This window comes from Bos javanicus, chromosome 15 (genome assembly GCF_032452875.1).
Source record: "Bos javanicus breed banteng chromosome 15, ARS-OSU_banteng_1.0, whole genome shotgun sequence".
NCBI classification, from domain to species: Eukaryota; Metazoa; Chordata; class Mammalia; order Artiodactyla; family Bovidae; genus Bos; species Bos javanicus.
The window spans coordinates 56,678,334-56,699,278 of NC_083882.1; the positions used below are offsets into that span (position 1 = coordinate 56,678,334).

The 20,945-nt window shown below is 52.4% G+C and overlaps 1 protein-coding gene across 3 annotated transcripts in view; it reads left to right on the forward strand.

Annotated features, from left to right (window-relative positions):
- Window positions 1-13,433: 13,433 nt before the first annotated feature.
- Window positions 13,434-20,945, forward strand: part of CAPN5 (calpain 5) — a 57,101-nt gene continuing 49,589 nt past the window's right edge. The window contains exons 1-2 of one of the 3 annotated variants that reach the window (XM_061380953.1): window positions 13,443-13,619; window positions 15,556-15,731. The gene's annotated coding sequence lies outside the window, so the exon portion shown is untranslated. Of the gene's footprint in view, window positions 13,620-15,555; window positions 15,732-20,945 lie in introns of all 3 variants that reach the window. The other 2 variants (XM_061380951.1, XM_061380954.1) reach the window with 2 other exon arrangements.

Below are 20,945 nucleotides of genomic sequence, written 5' to 3' on the forward strand. Positions count from 1 at the left end.
TACAAAATCAATTTAATTTCTATATAGTAACAAGCAATCAGGGGAAGTCATTTTGTAAAAGTACCATTTATAGTAGAAATAAAAATACAAAAGTAAAAGTGAAAGTCACTCAGTCATGTTCAGCTCTTTGCGACCTCATGGACTGTCCATGGAATCTCCAGGCCAGAATACCTGAGTGCGTAGCCTTTCCCTTCTCCAAGGGATCTTCCCAACCCAGGGATCAAACCCAGATCTCCCACATTGCAGACGGATTCTTTACCAGCTGAGCCACAAGGGATGCCCCAATAAGCAATCAGGAAAAGTCATTTTGTAAAAGTACCATTTATAGTAGAAATAAAAATACACCTAGGACTGAATCTAAAAGTGATGCAGTTAAGATATTTTTAAAATATATATGTCAAGGCTGTATACTGTCACCCTGCTTATTTAACTTATATGCAGAGTACATCATGCAAAATGCCCGGGTGGATGAAACACAAGCTGGAATCAAGATTGCCCCGAGAAATATCAATAACCTCAGATATGCAGATAACACCACACTTATGGCTGAAAGCGAAGAGGAATTAGAGTTTCTTGATTAAGGCGAAAGAGGAAAGTGAAAAAGCTGGCTTAAAACTCAAGATTCAAAAAATCATGGCATCTGGTCCCATCACTTCATGGCAAATAGATAGGGGAACAATGGAAACAGTGACAGACTTTATTTTCTTGAGCTTCAAAAATCACTGCAGATGGTGGTTGCAGCCATGAAATTAAAAGACGCTTGCTCCTGGGAACAAAAGCTATGACCAACCTAGACAGCATATTAAAAAGCAGAGACATTACTTTACCAACAAAGGTCCATCTAATCCAAGCTACGATTTTTGCAGTAGTCATGTAAGGATGTGAGAGTTGGACTATAAAGAAAGCTGAGTGTAGAAGAATTGATGTTTTCAAACTGTGGTGTTGGAGAAGACTCTTGAGAGTCCCTTGGACAGCAAGAAGATCAAATTAGTCAATCCTAAAGAAAATCAGTCTTGAATATTCATTGGAAGGACTGATGCTGAAGCTGAAACTCCAATACTTTGGCCACCTGATTGGAAGAACTGACTCATCTGAAAAGACCCTGATGCTGGGAAAGATTGAAGGCAGGAAGAGAAGAGAACAAAAGAGGATGAAATGGTTGGATGGCATCACTGACCTGATACTGACTTGATGGACAAGAGTTTGAGCGAGCTCCGGGAGCTGGTGATGGAGAGGGAAGCCTGGTGTGCTGCAGTCCATGGGGTCTCAAAGAGTCAGATACGACTGAGTGACTGAAATGAACTGACTGAGTGTTTATTTATTTACTTTTGGTTGCACTAGGTCTTCTTTGCTGCGAGAGGGCTTTCTCTAGTTGCAGCGAGCAAGAGCTACTCTTCATTGTTTTGCATGGGTTTCTTGTTGTGATGGCTTCTTTTGTTACGAGCACAGACTCTAGGCCCAGGCTTCAGTACTTGCAGAATGTGGGCTCAGTAGTTGGGGCACAAGAGCCTAGTTGCTATTTGCCATGTGGAATCTTACCAGACCTGGGATCAAACCCATGTCCCCTGCATTAGCAGGCAGATTCTTATCCACCAGGTAAGTCCTAAACATCTTAATTAACATACAGAGATAGCATGTTACAAAGCACCTCCAAGCCCCTGAATTCCTTGTACCTTCACCCCGTCCAGGGAACAGGGATTATTATCATTCCTATTGGGCAGATGTGGAGACTGAGGCCCAGGTAAATGAATGACCTGCCCAAAGTCACCAAGTCTGCCCTGACTACGGCCCCAGGCACCATGCTGGACAGCCACCAAACTCAGAGCTGAAGCAGTTGCCTAAAGAGGCAAACGGCACCACCGTCGCCTCACCCAGCCACAGCTATAACATCATTTGTGTAAAATCTCCTCAGTCTTACCCATCTCAGCTGCACTTGGGAGCAGGAGGTGAAGGTTGAACTCAAAGGAAAGGCCCCACTTCAGTTTTCCCCACCCAATGCCACACCTGCCCCATCCCTCATACCTGGAAGAAAAGAGCAAACAATGATTGGGGGGAGGCAGGAGTCGGAGCCCGAGAGCCCTCCCAGCTCCCACCCCCAGTGGAAAGGAAAGCGGACTGGGAAGGAGCAGTGGCTGCAGCATCGCACCGCAGGTCTGAGGTAGTGAGGGCTCCAGGCCCAGCCTCAGCTCAGAGATAGTTCAGTCCTGCGGCAGGAACGCCCAGCGGTCTGAAAGGTAGGTGCCCTTTGTCTGCCCTGGGCCCTGAGGGGCGCCCCTCCCCTCGCTGCCTTAGGGGAAGGAGGACTCCGGCCCTCAAGGCTGGGCTCTGCGCGGAGCCTGAAGCCAGGAGAGCAGAACCCAGAGCTTTGAAGGGGCCGCCTGCTGCTCACCAGGCGGCATTCCCTCTTCCCCGCCTCGAGGAGGGGGTGGCGGGGGTGGAGGGGAGGGGCCGTGGGGGAGGGCCGCGGTGGGGTGAGGGTGGGGGGTTTGGGGCTACCAATCTCTTAGCCTTGAATCAACGTTATGATAATTTTTAAAGCTGGCCTGTCTCCAACCTGGGCCGGGTCATTTACAGGATGGTTCGGTAGTGATGATGACGCTCTTCTGCCCTCCAGCCAGACTCAGCCTGGCCTTGGAGTAACAAACAGGCCCACTGACCTGTTTTCCCAGTAGAAGAGCCGTCTTTCCAGGCTCGTTCTCATACTCCCAAGAACTCAGAAACGATGTCAGTTTTTAAAATGTCATTTTGTTTGTTTGTTTGTTTTTCCTTTACTCCTGGTGTCAAGTGTTTGGAGCTATAGGTAAGAAATTGGATGTGTGTTCTAGAAAGTTCATTTGGCTGTGGGACAAGGGATCTGAGGGGCAGGAGGGGTCCTGGGGGGAGTGAGGAGGTGATGTGTAAGGGGTCTGGGAGAGAGGAAGAAGTGGGGAGAGTCCAGAGGTTCTGGGAGATGGAATGGGCAGGGCGTGCACTCAGGCAGGGGCCGTGGGAGGGGAGGGGCGTGCTTGTCAGGACTGACAGGAAGGCTGGCTCAGGTCTGGCCCTTTGGGGTGACGGGGCATGGAGGGGTCGAGCATGGAAAAGCTCTGTGGGCACTGCCCGTGGAGAGTGAGTTGTCCTGGGAGTCTAGGGGGCACGCAGGGCCCCTCACGCCACATACCAACCCGCCTGGGGCCCTCCCTCATTCACCCCACAGCTCCCCAGCATGCAGCAGAGGACAGGAATCCCCGAGTGTCTTCAGAATGTTCCACACTGGGTGTCAGCTACGCTCCCCTACACCTCACCACCCCGCCCCTGCCCCCTCCACAGCAGCCCCGTGAGGGCTGGAGACTCTGCCACAGGGCAGGACCCGGCTGACAGCTTCTGAAGGACCCCACCCCACCCCTGTGTGAGCAGTGCCAGGCTCTGCACAGTGGGGAGAAGGGAGCCCCCCAAACTCTCAGAGATGGGAGACAGCTACCTGCATGGTCTGAGACTCCTGACACAGACCCCCTCCCACCCAATCCTGGCTTACATGGGCGTCGAGGAGGCCTGCCACAGTGGGGCACGTGCTCCCTCTCACCCCTCAGGGCCCTCCCAGGTGCCAGAGTACCCAAAACCTTCAACGAAATCCGGAAACTTCCTGAGCAATTGAGCGCCTGTCCCCAGCTGCCTCAGGGGAAATCACCTTTTCCTGGCTGCCCTGTGGACCTCAGTGTCTCTTAAGCCCCAACCAGGACCCTCTGGGCACCCAGTTCAGCAGAATAGCCCCCCCTTATTCCTCACCTCCCCCTCCCAGCCTCAGTGCTGAGCTGGGAGCCTAGAGCCACTTCGGGAGTCCACACTCTGCCCCAGGGAGGGCCAGGGGCAGGTGTCACCTCCTCTGGGTCCCAGATGGTCCAGGAAACACCCACACGTCGTTACTCCCCGACCTCACCCACCAGTACTGGCCTGGGCAGGACACTGGAGAGTCCAGGAGCCACTGGATCCAGCTGCCCCTCCTTGGCAGGGGCTTTGGGCACCAGATCCACTTCAGCACCGTCCGTTTGCTGAGGCCTCGGGCAGTGTATTCCCACCAAGACGAGCTCCAGGATCTGCAATTCTCAGGGCTCGGTGTGGAAGGATTGAGAGCCTCGTGAGTGTGCGCTGAACTCTTTGGAAAACTGGTGGTTTCACATGGCTTTACTCCATGACCCAGTGATTCCATTCCTATGCGTTTACCCAAGAGAATTAAAAACGTGTGTCACACAAAAGCTTGCAGTTGAATGTTCCTAACAGCATTATCCATAATAGGCCCAAGGTGGAAAAATTCCAAATGTCCATCAAAGGATGAATAGATAAGCAAAATGTGGTAAATACACACAGAGGAACATTATCCAGCCATGAAAAGAAATGAAGTTCTGATTCATGCTGCTCCTGCTAAGTCACTTCAGTCGTGTCCGACTCTGTGCGACCCCATAGACGGCAGCCCACGAGGCTCCCCGTCCCTGGGATTCTCCAAGCAAGAACACTGGAGTGGGTTGCCATTTCCTTCTCCAATGCATGAAAGTGAAAAGTGAAAGTGAAGTCGCTCAGTCATGTGCGACTCTTAGCGACCCCATGGACTGCAGCCTACCAGGCTCCTCCGTCCATGGGATTCTGATTCATGCTACCATGTCAATAAACCATGAAAATGGTACGCTAGGTGAAAGAAGCTGGATTCTATTTATATGAAATGTCTAGATAGTCAAATCCATAGGGATAGAAAGTAAATGAGTGGATTTCTTTTCTTTCTTTTTTTCTTTTTTGGTCACTTTGCATGTAGGATCTTAGTTTCCCGACCATGGGTCGAATGCAGCGGCCCCTGCAGTGGAAGCGCAAATCTTAACCACAACTTCGTGAATAAACTAAAATCCACTGAATGTGATACTTTAAGATGGTGATTTTTTATGGTATATAAATCATCTCAATAGTGGCATTTTAAAAGATACAGTTAGAAGACAGACACTCTTTACTCCCCTCCCTGCCCTGTTCCTGTATCTTTCCATCCCCTCAACCTTCTAGCCTGCTTCCATCACATCACTATCTCATCTGTTCCTGTCCCATTTCCTTTGCACACAAGAGAGACAATTATGTATGTTCTTATAGGCTCTTCCTTCGGAGAAGGCAATGGCAATCCACTCCAGTACTCTTGCCTGGAAAATCCCATGGACGGAGGAGCCTGGTAGGCTGCAGTCCATGAGGTCGCTAAGAGTCGGACACGACTGAGTGACTTCACTTTCACTTTTCACTTTCATGCATTGGAGAAGGAAATGGCAACCCACTCCAGTGTTCTTGCCTGGAGAATCCCAGGGACAGGGGAGCCTGGTGGGGTGCGGTTTATGGGGTTACACAGAATCGGACACGACTGAAGCAACTTAGCAGCAGCCTCAGCAGGCTCTTATATGAAGAGGAGTATACTGTATAGATGATCTTGGCTTTTGCTTTTTTTCACTTAGTAGTCCTTGCTGAAATTCATGCCATACAAATCCAGAGATCTTGCTCATTTTCTTTTCTTCCCTTTTTTTTTTTAACAACTGCATAGTGCTCCTTTGTCTAGATATGCTACGCTGCTGCTGCTAAGTTGCTCAGTCGTGTCCGACTCTGTGTGATCCCACAGATGGAAGCCAACCAGGCTCCCCCATCCCTGGGATTCTCCAGGCAAGAGTACTGGAATGGGTTGCCATTTCTTTCTCCAATGCATGAAAATGAAAAGTGAAAGTGAAGTAGCCCAACCTTGTCCAACTCTTAGCGACCCCATGGACTGCAGCCTACCAGGCTCCTCCACCCATGGGATTTTCCAGGCAAGAGTGCTGGAGTGGGGTGCCATTGCCTTCTCCGAGATATGTTATAGTTTATCCAACCACTCTCCACGTAGGAGTACATTGTTGGCAGTATTTTTTAATAATGTTATTTATTTATTTTTGGCTGTGCTGGGTCTTTGTTGCTATGTGGGCTTTTCTCTAGTTGCGGTGAGCAGGGGCTGCTCTCTAGTTGTGAGGCAGAGGCTTCTTACTGCCGTGGCTTCTCCTGTTGCAGAGCATGGGCTGTAGGGCATGGGCTTAAGTAGTTTCAGCTTGTGGGCTCAGTAGTTGTGGCTCCCGGGCTCTAGTTGTGGTGCAGGGACTTGGTTGCTCCTTGGTATGTGGGATCTTCTCAGATCAGGGATCAAGCCTTGTCTCCTGCATTGGCAGGTAGATTCTTCACCACTGAGCCACCTGGGAAGCCCATATTGTTCCCAGTATTTTGCAATTAAGAAGAAATGCTTCAATGAAAAACCTTTTGCATATGCATTTTCACATTGTTGGAGGTCTAGCTTCAGGATAAATTCCTAGAAGTGGAGTTGCTGGGTTCAAGGGTGCGCATGTATTTAATTTCATTTGGTATTGCCAAATTTTCCTGGAGAGAATTGCACCAATTTGCATTCCCATCAGCAATGTATTCCAGCACCTGTTTCCCTTCAACCCGGACAGCAGAATAGGATTTTTTTTTTTTTTTTTGCCAGTCTGAATAGGTGACAAATGGTACCTATCTCAGTGTTATTTTCAGTTGCCTTTCTCTAATTGTGTCCTTGAGCATTTTTTCCCCATATGTTTGAGGACCATTTTTATATCTTTTCTGGTAAACTGTCTATTCATGCCTTTACTCTTATTTTATTACTGGATTTTTTAGTTTTGTTTTCAGTTTTTAAGAGTTACTTATATATTAGGGATATTTGCCCTTTGTGGTATTATGTTGAGACTATTTTCTTTCAGTTTGTCAGTTATCTGTGGACTTTATGCGTCATGCAAAGTTTTTAAATTTTCACGTGTGTGTATTAGTTGCTTAGTCATGTCTGACTGTTTGCGACCCCATAGGCTGTAGCCCACCAGGCTCTTCTGTCCATGGAATTCTCCAGGCAAGACTACTGGAGTGGGTAGCCATTCCCTTCTCCAGGGAATTTTCCCAACCCAGCGCTTGAACTCAGGTCTCCTGCATTGCAGGCATATTCTTTACTGTCTGAGCCACCAGGGATAAATTTTCACATAGTCAAATTTATTGATCTTTTCTTTACATCCTCTGGGTTTTGAATCATGGTTAGAAAGCCTTACCCAATATCAGAGCTAAAGAGGAAGTCCCCCATGTTTTCTTCTGGTCTTTGTGTTGCTTTAGTTTTTACTCTTAGAGCCCTAATTCATGTCATTTATTCTTTTGCTGGGTGTGACATATGGATTTAATTTTATCTTTTTTCAAATGGCTACCCAACTGTCCCCAGTACCATTTATAACAAAGTCCATTTTTAGAATGTATCAAAGATGGCTTCTCGAGTCACTGGGGTAAAGATGGGTTTGTGTCTGTTTCTAAATTTCTGTCTATTGCAATTTGTCTATTCATGTACCAGTGCCACCCATTTCTAATGACAGAAGCTTTCTCTTTTTTAATCTCTGCTAAAGCTATTTCCTCCTCACAGTTTTTCTTTCCCAGTGTTTTCCTACCTCTTCTTTTATGTTTATCTTTCCAGATGGACTTTTCAACTCATATATCTTCATAAAACAGCTTGCTGGTAGTTTTATTTGGATTGTATTGAATTTATAAATTAAGTTAGGGAGAACTGACATCTTTGTAATGTTGACTTATCCTGTCCAAGAATAGGAGATATCTTTCTGTTTGTTCTTAGTGTCTTTCAAGAAGGTTTTAAAATTTTCCTCATGTATTTTTATGCATTTCTCGTTAAATTTGTTCCTAAGCATTTATTTTTTTTTTAATTGTGAAAAGGCTTTTCTCCACCTTTCTGACCTCTGTTTATTGTTTGTATATATAAAAGCCATTGAATTTTGTATTTTAATTTTGTATCCTGCTATTTCAGCAAGGTCTCTTACTATTTGAATTAGTTTTATCATTGGTTCTCTGGGTTTTTTTTTTTCAGGTATAACATTATATGATCTGCAAATATATATATTTTTTTCTTCTTTACTCAGTCTTAGGCCTTAAATTGATTTATTTTGTCTAGTTGTATTAGCTAATATCTCTGGTACAATGTAGAATAGTGGTGTAGACAGTCTATTCTTGCCTTGTTCCTGATCTTCCAGTGTTTCTTAGTTAAATAAGATGTTTATTTAAGGCTTTAGGGCTACCTTTTATCATGTTGAGAACATATCCCTCACTTCCTATTTCACTGCGAGATGTTATTATGAATTGGTGTTGAATTTTGTTAAAGACTGTCTTGGCATCTACAGGAAAAAATCATTGGACTTCCCTGGTGGTCCAGTGGTTAAGACTCCATGCTTCCACTGCAGGGGGCATGGATTTGATCCCTGGTTGGAGAGTTAAGATCCCACGTGCCATGGGGCAACTAAGCCTGCATGCCACAACTACAGAGCATGCCCCCTCCCCCCAGAATCATGATTTTCCCCTTAGGTTCATTAGTACAGTGCATGCTTGTTATGGGTTGAATTGTGTCCACCCCCAAAAGAAGTTGAAGTCTAACTCCTAGCACCTCATAATGAAATTTGGAAATAAGGTCTTTTCAGAGGTGACCAAATTAAAATGAGGTCATTAGTGAAAGTGAAGTTGACTCTTAGTGACCCCATGGACTACAGCCCACCAGGCCCTCCGTCCATGGGATTTTCCAGGCAAGAGTACTGGAGTGGGGTGCCATTGCCTTCTCCATTAACAGCAGCTAGGCATATTATATTTACTTGGAGCTGGTATACTTGGTGACAGCCTTAGTGCCCTAGGACACGGCGTGCTTGGCCAGCTCCCCAGGTAGCACCAAGCGCACGGCAGTCTGGATCTCCCTGGATGTGATAGTCAAGTGCTTGTTGTAATGCCTCGCCAGCGATGCGCTCGAAAACGTCGTTGACGCAGGATTTCATGATTCCCATGGCCTTGGACGAGATGCCGGTGTCCGGATGGACTTGATTCAGCACCTTGTACACGTACACAGAGTAGCTCTCCTCGCGGCTGCGCTTGCGCTTCTTGCTGTCCTTCTTCTGGGCCTTGGTCACAGCTTTTTTAGAGCCCTTTTTAGGGGCAGGAGCAGACTTAGCCGGTTCAGTCATGTCTATAATGACAACACCCAACAACACAGAAAGATCTTGAAAAATCCAACATGACCCGTGTCCTTATAAATGGGAACTTTAGACACGAGATAGATACACAGGGAGAACACATGTGAACACAAAGGTGCAGATCATGGTGTTGTGTTATAAGCCAAGGAATGTCAAAGACTGCCGGCAAACCACCTGAAGCTAAGGAGAAAGGCGCAGGGCAGATCCTCCCTCACAACCCTCAGAAGGACCCAGCCCTGATGACACACTGCTCTTGGACATCTAGCCTCCAGATCTGTGAGACAGTAAATTTCTGTGTTTGAGCTGCCCAGTTTGTGGTGGCTTGTTACGGCAGTCCTAGCCAACATATACTATTAATGGATTTCCTAATGTTAAACCAACTTCATATTCCTAGAATCAATCCCACTTGGTTTTGGCTGGCTCCTAATAATATCCAGGATACTAACAAAATATAAGTAGTGTTTCAGAGTAGCATGGAATTGAGAGCAAGTCAGAGTTCATGTTTGTCTTTCGTATCCCTATTTTCCATGGTGTCTGCTCGTCCCTCGAGTTCAACATGGCTCTCCCCTTTCCTGTTTGTTAGTTTTCTGTGTCCTGAAAAGTTCTGTGTGTCCAGCTCCACTCCTCTCCCTGAGATCCCATCCCCTTGGCTAGATGGCCGTGGGGGAACTGGTTAATGAGGTTACTTGAGTACTCCACCCCAAGACATTAAGCTCCGTATTGAGCCACTCCCCTTGCCAGCAGGTTTTCTTTGAAAGTAAAAACGTTAGTTCAGTTGTGTCCAACTCTTTGCAACCCGATGGGCGGTAGCCCGCCAGGCTCCTCTGTCCAAGGAATTCTCCAGTCAAGAATAATGGAGTGGCTAGCAATTCCCTTCTCCAAGGGATCTTCCTGACCCAGGGATCGAACCTGGATCTCCCACATTGCAGGCAGATTCTTTACTGTCTGAGCCATCAGGGAAGCCCATGGGATCTTTAAAAGAAATTACTGTTTTTAAGAATTTCACTTGGGGGACTTCCCTGGTGGTCCAGTGGCTAAAATTTCACCCTCCCAATGCGGGTGGCCGGGGTTCAACCCCTGGTCAGGGAACTAGATCCCTCATACCGCAACTAAAAAACCACGCATGCTGCAATGAAGGTCGAAGATCCAGCATGCTGCAGATAAGACCCGGCACAGCTAAATAAATTTTAACACAAAAGAAAAATTTCACTTGGGAAACTCTGTTACATACAGGAGCAGTGAAGATAGGGGTCTGCTGTCCTGCAGTACAAAAGTTTCCCTCCAGGGCTCTGGTGGGGAGGAGGCTATGAAGTCCTGCAGAACTAGGAGGAGGGAACGGGCTCAGCTCTGGGTGACAGACACTCTCTCAAGGTAAGTGGAAAGGGCTGCCTTGTGAGGGAATGAGGTGCCCATTTACAGGAGGATGTAGCAGAGGTGGGGCAGTCAGTCAAAGAGCCATCAGAGGTGAAGAGGAGGCGAGGGGAGAGAGGAGGAGGGGAAGGGCACAAGAGTGGAGTCAGACAGGGTGTATAGGATCCCAGGTCTGCCATTTCCTAATTGTGTGACTGGGGCATCTCCTGGAGGCTCAGTTCTGTCATCTGTAAAATGGGGCTAATGAGAGCTCCTGCCAAGGGTGGTTGTGAGAATTAAATGGGAAAAGCGCCTACACCGCAGGCCCCGTGATGGCACCGCTTGGTGAATCAGTTTATAACAACCAACCAGCAGGGACCTGGAGCCAGAGCATCATCAGAGCCCTGCCCCTTCCCCCCCCCCTCTTTTTGGGGGACCAGGCTCTTCCTGGCTTGTCTGGAAACCTCCCTCCCAACCCCCAACAAGAGCAATGCCAATGCCTCTCCCACTCCACCAGACTGGGTGCCCTGGACACGTCACTGTCCCTCTCTAGGTCTCTTTCCTCATCTGCTAGAGGAGGTGGGAGCTGCCAGAGATGGGCTCTGGGGTGGGTCCTTCCAGTTCTAAGATCCTAGGATGGCTGGGCTTCTGAGTAGCCATGTGTACATGTCTCTGCTCCTGGGGACCCAGTGTCTTCACAAAACGAGGGGTTTGGGCTAGATGGAAATAGTAGCTAAGCCCTGCTGAACACTAACTCTCAGCCAGGGCCCACTCTAGTGCTTTATGTGACTCAGTCCATTTAATCCCCACAGCAACCCCGTGGGGTGGTGCTACTATCATCATTTTATAGGTGAGGTGACGAGGTCACAGAGAGTGTGGGTCACTTGCCCAAGGTCACACAGCTGACATGAACCCAGGCGGTGAGTCCAGGACACATTCTTGCAACCACCACGAAACTTTGTATTTCAGAGTGTTGTGGCTCTAACACTCTGAAATACATAAGGGAGGGCTAAGCATCCTGTGAACTCTACCCTTGTGAAGGCTGAAGCAGCCACATTTTCTCAGCCAGGACCCCAGCTTCACTTATGAACATGTGGGAGTTGCCCAGCCCAGAGGCAGTGCTGCTCAATACCGCTTACCTATATGTGATCATCACTCACTTCTGCTAGAAGCCCATTTTACAGACAGAAAAATGAGGCTCTGAAAGGATAGTGGACTTGTTTGGATCACACAGCCAGTAACTGGCAGAGTGAGGACCCGAGCCCAGAACTCCCTGGCTTCACCAAGCAGTACTGTCTTTCCTAGAACAAGCCTCAGCCTCACCTGCCTGCACACTCCACCACTAACCCCAGAGAGGCAGCATGAGTTTAGGGCCCTGGAAGAGACACAAGAGGCCAGGTGGGGATGCTGAAGATGGGGGTAGGGCTTTGTGGTGGAGACATGACATTAGGGCCAAGCCTGATACCAAGATGTGCCATGTATAGAGGCAAGGAAGAGCCTTTCAGACTGTGCAGGTCCCCATTAGACAAGGTCTGAGTGCAGGGAAGCTGGGAGCCCTTGAGAGGAGCACTGGGAACCCCTGAGAAGAGCACTGAGAGCCTGGGGGGGCTGCATCCCAGGGCAGGGGCAGTGGAGTGCGATTTGCCTGGGACAGTCAGGCAAGGGCACAGCCTTGGAACATTGTTCTGTGGGCGGTGGGTCATGGCTACATATTTGCAAGGCTCTGTAAAGGACTGGACCTACACCTGGGAGTGGGGGGTTGGGGATGTCTGGGAGGCCTGGGACAGGCCATGAAGAGGCTGGGTTAGTCAGAGTGACTTAAGTACATGACATCACCCAAGACTGGGAACACTGGGCTTCCAGGTGGTGCTAGTGGTTAAGAGCCCACTTGCCAACGCAGGTAGATGTAAGAGACGCAGGTTTTATCCCTGGGTCGGGGAGATCCCCTGGAGAAGGAAATGGCAACCCATTCCAATATTCTTGCCTGGAGACTCCCATGGACAGAGGAGCCTGGCGGGCCACAGTCCATAGAGTCGCATAGAGTCCTACACTACTGAAGCGACTTAGTGTGCAGGGGAACACAGGAGGGAGAGATGGTGGGTCTGAACTTCTTCATCTTCGAAGTGGGCTGACCTAGGCCTCCGATGAGCATAATAAGCACGTCTGTCCTGCCATCCCAGAGCCCCTACTGTGTGCCAGGACTGGTCACTCACAAACCTTCTCTATCTTATTTGGGGAATATGCCCCTCCTTCTGTCCTCCCATCATTGCACAAGTAAATAAATATTCGATGTGGGTCTGGAACCAGCTTTCCCCATTTGACAAGGGCCCTCTTTGCACCTCCAGGGGTCTGGGTCTGGCTCCTCCATCCCGAATTGGCACCCCACTCCAGTATTGTTGCCTGGAAAATCCCATGGATGGAGGAGCCTGGTAGGCTCCATCCATGGGGTCGCACAGAGTCGGATACGACTGAAGTGACGCAGCAGCAGCAGCAGCAGCATGGACATGAAAAGGGGCTTTCCTGGTGGCTCCCACCAGGAAAAAATCTGCCTGCAATGCAGGAGACCCAGGTTGGATACCTGGGTCTGGAAGATCCCCTGGAGGAGGAAATGGCAACTCAATCCAGCAGTCTTGGCTGGAGAATCACATGGACAGAGGAGCCTGGCCGGCTACAGTCCATGAGGTCGAAAGAGGTGGGACACGACTGAGTGACTATCACACGCACAAACACGGACATGGAGATGGGTGCTCGCCTCTTTGTGTCCTTCATTTCCCAGCCCCCTGGCTCAGTGCCAGCCTCGGCTGGGCCCTGGGGGACTCCTGGAGATGTAGGGAGGAAGGGACGGGAGAACACGGGCCCGATCAAGCGGTCAGGGGTTGGGCTGAGGCGCGCGGGCCCCCAGATCCTCTCCTACTTTCCAGCGGGAACTCCGCAGCCACCTCACGCCCGGGTCGCCTCGGAGCTCGGCACCAGTTCGCATGCGCATCAATCCTGTCCCTTCAGCCTCGCTGGAAACCACGCCCCCGTCCCCAGCTGGGCGGAGGCCGCGGGGCGGGGCGGGCCGCCCAGGGAGTCCTAGCTCGAGCCCCCGCCCCAGGCCAGCCCCAGCCGACCGCGGGCCGGAGCCGGAGGCCACTAAGTGGGGGGAGGTCCAGCCTCTGTTCCGGTGCCGGCGCCGAGCGCTGCATCCCCGAATCCGCTGGACCCGCGGCGGCGCGGCAGGTAGAAGACGCTGCGCAGAGGGAGGCGTGTGCGAGCGCGCGGGTGTTCATGTGTGTTTCGGGGGTGTGTGTGTACGGGTGCATTGCGGGGCAGCGCGTGCCCTGTGATCACGAATCGGTGGGTGTGGGGGTACACACCCCGCCGCCGGGGAGGAAAGAGGTGAGCGCTGGCTTTGAGGCCTCGGGGTGGAGGGGCGAGGACCGCCTGGGATCCGCCCCGGCCCCCGGGGCTCTCCCCACCCCCATCCGCGACGAGGGGCGTCTTCCCACTGCACCTGGGTGTTCCGGAGCTGTTTTCCTAGTTCATACCAGCTGGGGGGTTAGCTCCCGGGGCTTGACTGGCTCTTCCCCTCCTCTTCCTCAGGATTCCCTTTCCTATCTCTTCCCATACCTCCACCCTTTCAATTCTACAACCCCTCCGGGGTGCTTCCCCATCCCCCGTCCCTGGCCGCTTGGGAAAAGGGGCGAGGCCAAAGCCGGTTCCCTTCCTGATCCTCTTGTCAGGTTGGATAGGGGCCTTTTCCCTGGGCTGCAGGGCTTGGGTGTATGTGTGAGGGGGCCGGGGAGACAGGCAGAACTGGGGGAGAATGGGTCTTGCGCTTCTCGGATCATGCTTCCCTCCTTCAGAGTTGGGAGTCGGAGGAGACCCACCAGGGTTTCAGAGGTGAAGCAGGACGGATGATTAACAGGTGCCAAGTTCTCTCCAGGTTTCATTTCCTGTGGTGAGAGTCAACCCAGACCCCACAGGGTTGAGGAGAGTGGGGCTCAGAGGGTGGAGGCTACTCTTGCTCTCAGGACTGCTAAACCAGAATTTTGTACCTGAGTTGGCCTGGCTCTCAAATCAGAATCCTTTCCCTGCACTAGCAGCTAGAGAGAAGTGCGAGGTCAATTATTTTTAGGATTCTGGGGAGGGAGAAATCTGGGCAGACTTCCTGGAAGAGAGGGAGTTTGAGAGTGGGGCTCAGTCTACCCATACTTCTGTGAGGACTCCTGAGGGAACTATTGTTCTGCTGCAAGGATTGAGACCCTCCTACCCAGGGTCTTTGGGCCTGGCCTTTGCTTCGGTCTGGAGTTCCCCAGGTGGGGGTGGGGAGGCCTGGCTGCTTTCCCTGCTGAGGGCGGGGCAGGGTGGACCCAGCTGTTGCTGCTTCAGGCCAGAGCTGGAAGCCAGGACATCGAGGTGCTTAGGCGGGGTCATTACCCTGAGGAACCTCTCTTCTGACTGATGAAGCGGATGGGTCAAACCCGGAAGCCCCTGCCCAGAGTTGCACACCAATGCACCCAATGCACCCAAACCTCGCCCCTGCCCAGGAGCTGGGCGAGGTTTCACTGTGAAGGATACATCTGTACTGGGTGCTGAAGGATGAAAAGTTCACCCAGCAGAAAAGAAAGGGCAGGGCACTGCAGGCCTGGGGATAGATGAGTGAAGGCCTGGAAGCATGCAACTGCATGTGGTCCAAGGGTAGGGGCGAGAATGACAGCGAAGCGCAGCGTGCCGCAGTGGATGGGGTCCCAAAGAGTCGGACCAGAGTTAGGGACTGAGCAACGACAAAAAAGGGCATTAGATCATCAGATGTGTGGCTCTGTGGTGGGCGAGTTGCTCTGGAGGCCAGTGAGCAGAGGGCCAGAGCAAGGAGAAGCCCCCTTCTCTTTCCCCTTGCCTCTCCCCTTCCCAGCTCCCCACCCAGACTTGGCTTGGCACCCAAGGAGGGATCTGATAGGGCTTCCCATGGGAGAGGGGTGGAGCATGGGGAAGGGTGTCTGGGGGAGCCCTTTCTGAGTTGGGGCCACCACTGGCGGTGGAGCAGGTTTGGGGAAGTTGATGAGGTGTGAGAGGCCTGTGGGTTTTGGGGGGTGTGTGTGGGGGGGTGACGTCCAGAACACTGGTCCCAGACCAGTGCTGTCTCTGGCTGCTTCTGCCCTTGATTTCCCTGCAGGCTCCCGGGACAGCCCTGAGCCCTGGTGCCTGAATGGGAGGCCCTCTTGGAGCCCCCAGTGGGCACTGCAAAACCTGCCTCCATGACCTCTCCTACCTGCAAGGCTTGACATGTGTCAAGCTTCCTCCCAGCCGAGACTGGCTCTGCACGTGACCTTGAGGCAGGAAACTTCCCCTGTGAGTCTCAGTTTCTTCATATGTGAAATGGTGATAAATGCTGCCTAAACGTAGGGATTCAGGGGTTGATGATGAAGTTAATTTGTATCACTAAAAGTGCATTACAAAGTACATGGTGTTTAAGTCGTCATTATAACTAATAACTATAACTATAATAACATATAACTAACCGCATCACTTAGTCCTTTCTTCCCTGGGGAAGCAACAGCCCAGAGGAAGGAGGGGCCGACTTTGGGAGAAGGGTGAAAGGAAAGAGGAAGCCCCTCTTGGCTTCTGTGGTTGGAAACTGTGGCCCTCTCAACCCACTCCCGTGGGTGGGCTTGCTCTCCGGGTCCAGGCAGGCAGGAGATCTGTCTGCTGCTGGTCTTCTCGCCTCACCCGGCCTTTCTCTGCCCTCCCATGTACTCTAGTGTTCTTAGTGCCTTTAAAACCCCCCCCACTCCACTCCTCTAGCCCCTCCAGAGACCTGCCCCTTCATGCCTTCCCTTTCTACTCAAAACATTCCTTGACTGGCAGTAGCCTCCCCCCGACCCCCCCGGGCCTTATCTTCAGGGCCCCCCACTCCGCAGCATCTCCTCCTCCCTGGGTTGATGGTGATGCCCTGGGATTGCCTCACTTGCTTTGGCCTCAGGCCTTGCCTTTCCTTGCTCGCTAACAGCAAAATGGGCCAAGTCCCTTTGGGGTTCTAATCCAGGATGTTTTAGGAAGCCAGCCTTCAGGCTTGGATGTAGGAAATTGCGCAATGTGAGCATTCGCTTGCCTGTAATGGCCTGAGTTCCTGCTCCCGGTTCTAATTGCTCAGGGCTGTGTTTCCAGGGGCTCTGGCTTTCCCGAGGCTGCGGGTGTGAGGGAGGGTGCTGCTGGCTGAGGCATGGTGGCTTGTGGGTGTGGACTGTGGTTTTTTGCCACAGTGGTGGCTGTGGTCAGTTCTGGGACAAGGGGGCTGGTGGCCAGAGCAGACCAAGCCCACATTGGTAGCCAGCTGGCCAGCACTGTCAGGGTGTGCCCCGATGACCTCAGGACCTTGCAGCCCAGGGGACAAAAGGCAGACTGTCTGCTGGCCTGATCAGCCAGCCCCAGCCTCAGAGCCCCCTGCTGGGTACTTCTGCCAACAGGGTGAGGTGGGGGCAATCAACTGGTTTGTTACTAACAATAGTAACTAAGACACTGAAGTTTGGGGTGACTTTATTTTCCCTGGAAGCAGTTCAAGGAGTAACAGCTTCATCCTCACTCAGTTCCTCCACCAGGAGAGAGGTATGAGGCTGCATACCTACAAGAGATGTATTCATCGTATTCATTGCCTGTCGCTGCTGTGATAAATTAACACAAGTTTAGTGGCTTCAGTGGAGTAGGAAGTGGCAACCCACTCCAGTGGGTTGCCTGGAAAACCCCATGGACAGAGGAGCCTGGTGGCTGACAGTGCATGGGGTCGCAAGGAGTCGGACATGACTGAGACACACACATCCACACAGTGGCTTAAAACAACACAGGTTTATTCTCTTACTGTTTTGGAGGTCAAAGGTCTGAAAAGAATCTTAGGGGCTAAAGTCAAGGAGTCAGGCTAGTTCCTTCTGGAGGCCCCAGGGCCGCCTCTGTTCCTTGTGGCTGTCCGTGTTCCTCGTGACCCCGTCACCCCATCTCGCTACTTCCCTAGTCCCATTGCCTTTTCCTCTTTTGGAGTCACATCTCCCTCTGCCCTCTTCTTAAGGACACCTGTGATTACATTTAGGATCTCCCCAGATAATCCAGGATAATCTCTCCATCTCAAGTTCTTTAATCACATCTGCAAAATCTTTTTTGCCATATAAGGTAACATTTGCAGGTTCCAGGGACTATGGAGTCTGTATTTGGGGGACCCGTCATTCACCCTACCACAGGAGCCACCTGCAGTGTCATCGCAGGTCCCATTCTCAGAGATCCCCCAGGGGGTCACCCTCAGCGTCTGTCACCCTCAGCCTAGAGGCTTCGGCTGGCAGAGCCTGGGCTGCAGCACCTCTGGGGCAGTGTGCTGGTGTGTCCCCAGGGGTTGCCCCAGTGACCAGACCCCATCCCGGGATCCTTAACATGCCATCAGCTTAAGCCTTCCAGTATGCTTGCATGTGTGTTAAGTTGCTTCACTCGTGTCTGACTCTGTGCGACCCTATGGATTGTAGCCCCCCAGGCTCCTCGGTCCATGGGATTCTCCAGGCAGGAACACTGGAGTGGGTTGCCATGCCTTCCTCCAGGGGATCTTCCTGACCCAGGGATCAAGCCTTCGTCTCTTACATCTGCTGCATCGGCAGGCAGGTTCTTTACCGCTGGCACCCCCTGGGAAGCCCCTTCCAGGGTGGACTGCATCTCAGACATTCATTCGCTAACCCTAGTGTCGTGAGGGTCACTTGATCCCCACCATCACTGGGGAGGGCCAGGCTGGGAGCCGCATTTTGCAGATGAGTGCATCAAGGCTGACTGGGGCTAAGTCCTGCCTACAGGAGAGAGGGATGAGGGGAGCCGGAGTTGGGACAGGTTGGGCCAGAGAGCAGGAGACTGCATTTTACAGATGAGCGAGAGCCCTGAGGCTCAAGGAAGGTAACTGTTATGCCCCTCCTGGGCCTCTGTCTCCCCATCTGATGATGAGCGTGCGGACGGGACTTTCTGAGGCTCTGATTTTCCCTTTGAGCACAGGGAGGAGGAGGAGCTGGCATTGCGTTCAAGGCTGCCTTGGGTGAGAATGTGACATGGGGCAGAGCAGAACGTGGAGCCCAGAGGTGCTGCCAACAGGTTGCTCACCCCGGAAGGAGATGAGTTTGTCATCTGGGAGGTGGGGAGCCTCCTGGTGCCTCCAAGGAAGGACTTGCAGCCAGCCTCCTGGAGATGGCCTGGCTGTGTGCTATGGACCCCGCCCCAGTATTGGGTTTCCATTTGGTCTCTCCAGCCAAGGCCATGCTCTGGGGTCGTTTCTGCAGCCTGGCCTCCCTGCCTGCCTCCTGGCCTCCTTTCCATCCAGCCGTCTTGTAAATTGTCCAGTAGCCCAGCACCCTCGCTGGTCTTTCAGGGTCCCCACGACCCTGCTGTGGCAGTGTGGCCTGCAAGCCCCTTCTTTCTTCCTTTCCCCTGTGCCCTGTCCTCCAGCCTTGCCTAAATGTTTGTCTCCTCCCAGAAGGTTCCATCTTCCTCCAAACCTTCCACTTCTGTCTGGAAAAATTACAGCCCACCCTTGGAACTCCTGCTTTGATGCTGCCTCCTCCGTGAAGCTTTCCAGCCCCATCCGAATGAACCACTGTCCTCTTAGAGAGCTCTCTCCGCCCGGTGCTGGGGTCACTGTCCTCCACCAGGCTGACTTCCCGGACTGGGCCCTGTCTGACTCCTCACTGCCGCCTTGGCCAGAGCAGAGTGGATGTGTGAAGGCTGAATGGGAGCACGCAGCTAACTGGGACTCCCTGGGGCTGATCAGTGGGTCACTGTCTTTGCTTGAGGGAGGGTGTGCTTGGCCAGGCAAAGCAGAACTCTGGTGTGAGACGGGCCCCTGACTGTCCTGAATGCATCTCTTCCGTCTCAGAGCTCATCTGTGTGATGAGAAGAGTAGAGCTCATTTCTGAGGGTGTGCAGGAGCTTGACCCAGGAATTGAGCCGTTTCCCAGTCTGAGAAATGGGCACCATCCCCACCAGGTTTCCAGCCTTGAGCTTTGGTGGCAGGTGGTGCTAGGGGCCGAGACTGCCTGTGCAGGAAGCAGGAAAAGAGGCTGCTCTGGTGACAGACAACATAGCTCATTGGAGAAACGCAAGAAGCGTCCGCTCTCCACCATTCAACAGTGAGAGCCGGCCGGCCGGCGAGGGCAGGGCTGGCCTGAGGTCACACAGTGCTGGAGAGCTGAGGAAGCTTCAATGACCTGATCAAGTCTCGTTATAGTCAGGCTGCTACCCTTGTGTGGAGTGAGCAGCACCTGTGACCCCCTCTCCCCAGTAGAAGAGAGAAGGGCAGCAGCGTAGGTGCTCATCTGCCCCGTGCCCCACACCTCCCCCCACCCCCCCACTCTCTAGCATCTTCTCACCAGGATGTGGTGGCCTGGGTTTCAGACCCAGTGACTTTCAGTGCCCAAACCAGCTGGTTGCCCTGCTGGAGGCTGAACCTTGGCCCGCCTGCTGCCCGGGAAGGTTTCCAGCTTCTCTGGGCCCTGCCCACGCCCGGCAGATCCGGCTGGATCTCACCTGTTTGCCGAGGCTTCCCAGCCCCGTCTGCACAACACCCGGGTCTCAGTGGGACCGCGCAGGGTCAGAGGCCCAGGGGCTCAGCCAGAGCCACCCAGCGAGCCGACCCTGAGGCTGACCTTCCCCCCAGATACACTGCAGAGGCCATCAGTGCCCCAGGACCACTGTCCCCCAGGACCACTGTCCCCAGGACCAGCGCGAGAGGCTCTGCGCCCCCAGCATGCCTGGCCCTGCCCTCCAGGCCCCCTCATCCCTTAGCACAGGGCATTTGGTCAGGTTTATGTATTAGAAAGATCACTGCAGCTGGGTGGAGACTGGATTAGACAAAGACACGATAAGGGGAGGGCAGTGGAGAAGAAAGACAGGATTTCCCAGCCCCGATGCCGCCTGCTCAGCTAGCCTTGGCTGGAGTGACTCATGGAACCTGGCCCCCCGGCTCTGCTGCCGGAGCCAGCTCACCCTCCTCCTGTGCTCTCCCCGCTGCCCTGCCATTGTTCCTCGGCCCATGGTGAAGGGAGGGAGGCGATCCTGGAGGCCAAGTTCAACCACAGTGGGATGGAGGGATGTGTTGATGGTGGCTTGTGGGGCAGAAGGGAAACAGGAATGGCTGTTGGATAAATGGGCGTGAACAGTTGATAAAACCCAATCCATGCAAAGAGCCAGGCAGTTACCAGGGTTTGGGGCTCCTGGCCCTCTCCCTGGCCTCTGGGCTTCCCCGCCCTGGCTCCCAAGAGGCCCTCCTTGGCTCGCATTACTGCTTCAGCATCTGACCCTCCGTATCTCCCCTTGGCTTCCCCAGTGAAGGCCCATGTCCTGCAGAGCCGGTCCTGCTAGCTTTCCCCACTCCGAGGATCTGCTTTCACCCCGCCCCCCACCTTCTGGCTGTTATCTGGGGCTCTTCTGCCCTCCCTCCACCTGGAGTGCATCCTGCCCCTCTCCCCTGCTCATCCCCGCCTAGCCTTCCAGCCCAGAGACACCACCATCCTTCCCTCCCCTATTGCATGACTTCTGGGTGCCCTGACCGCA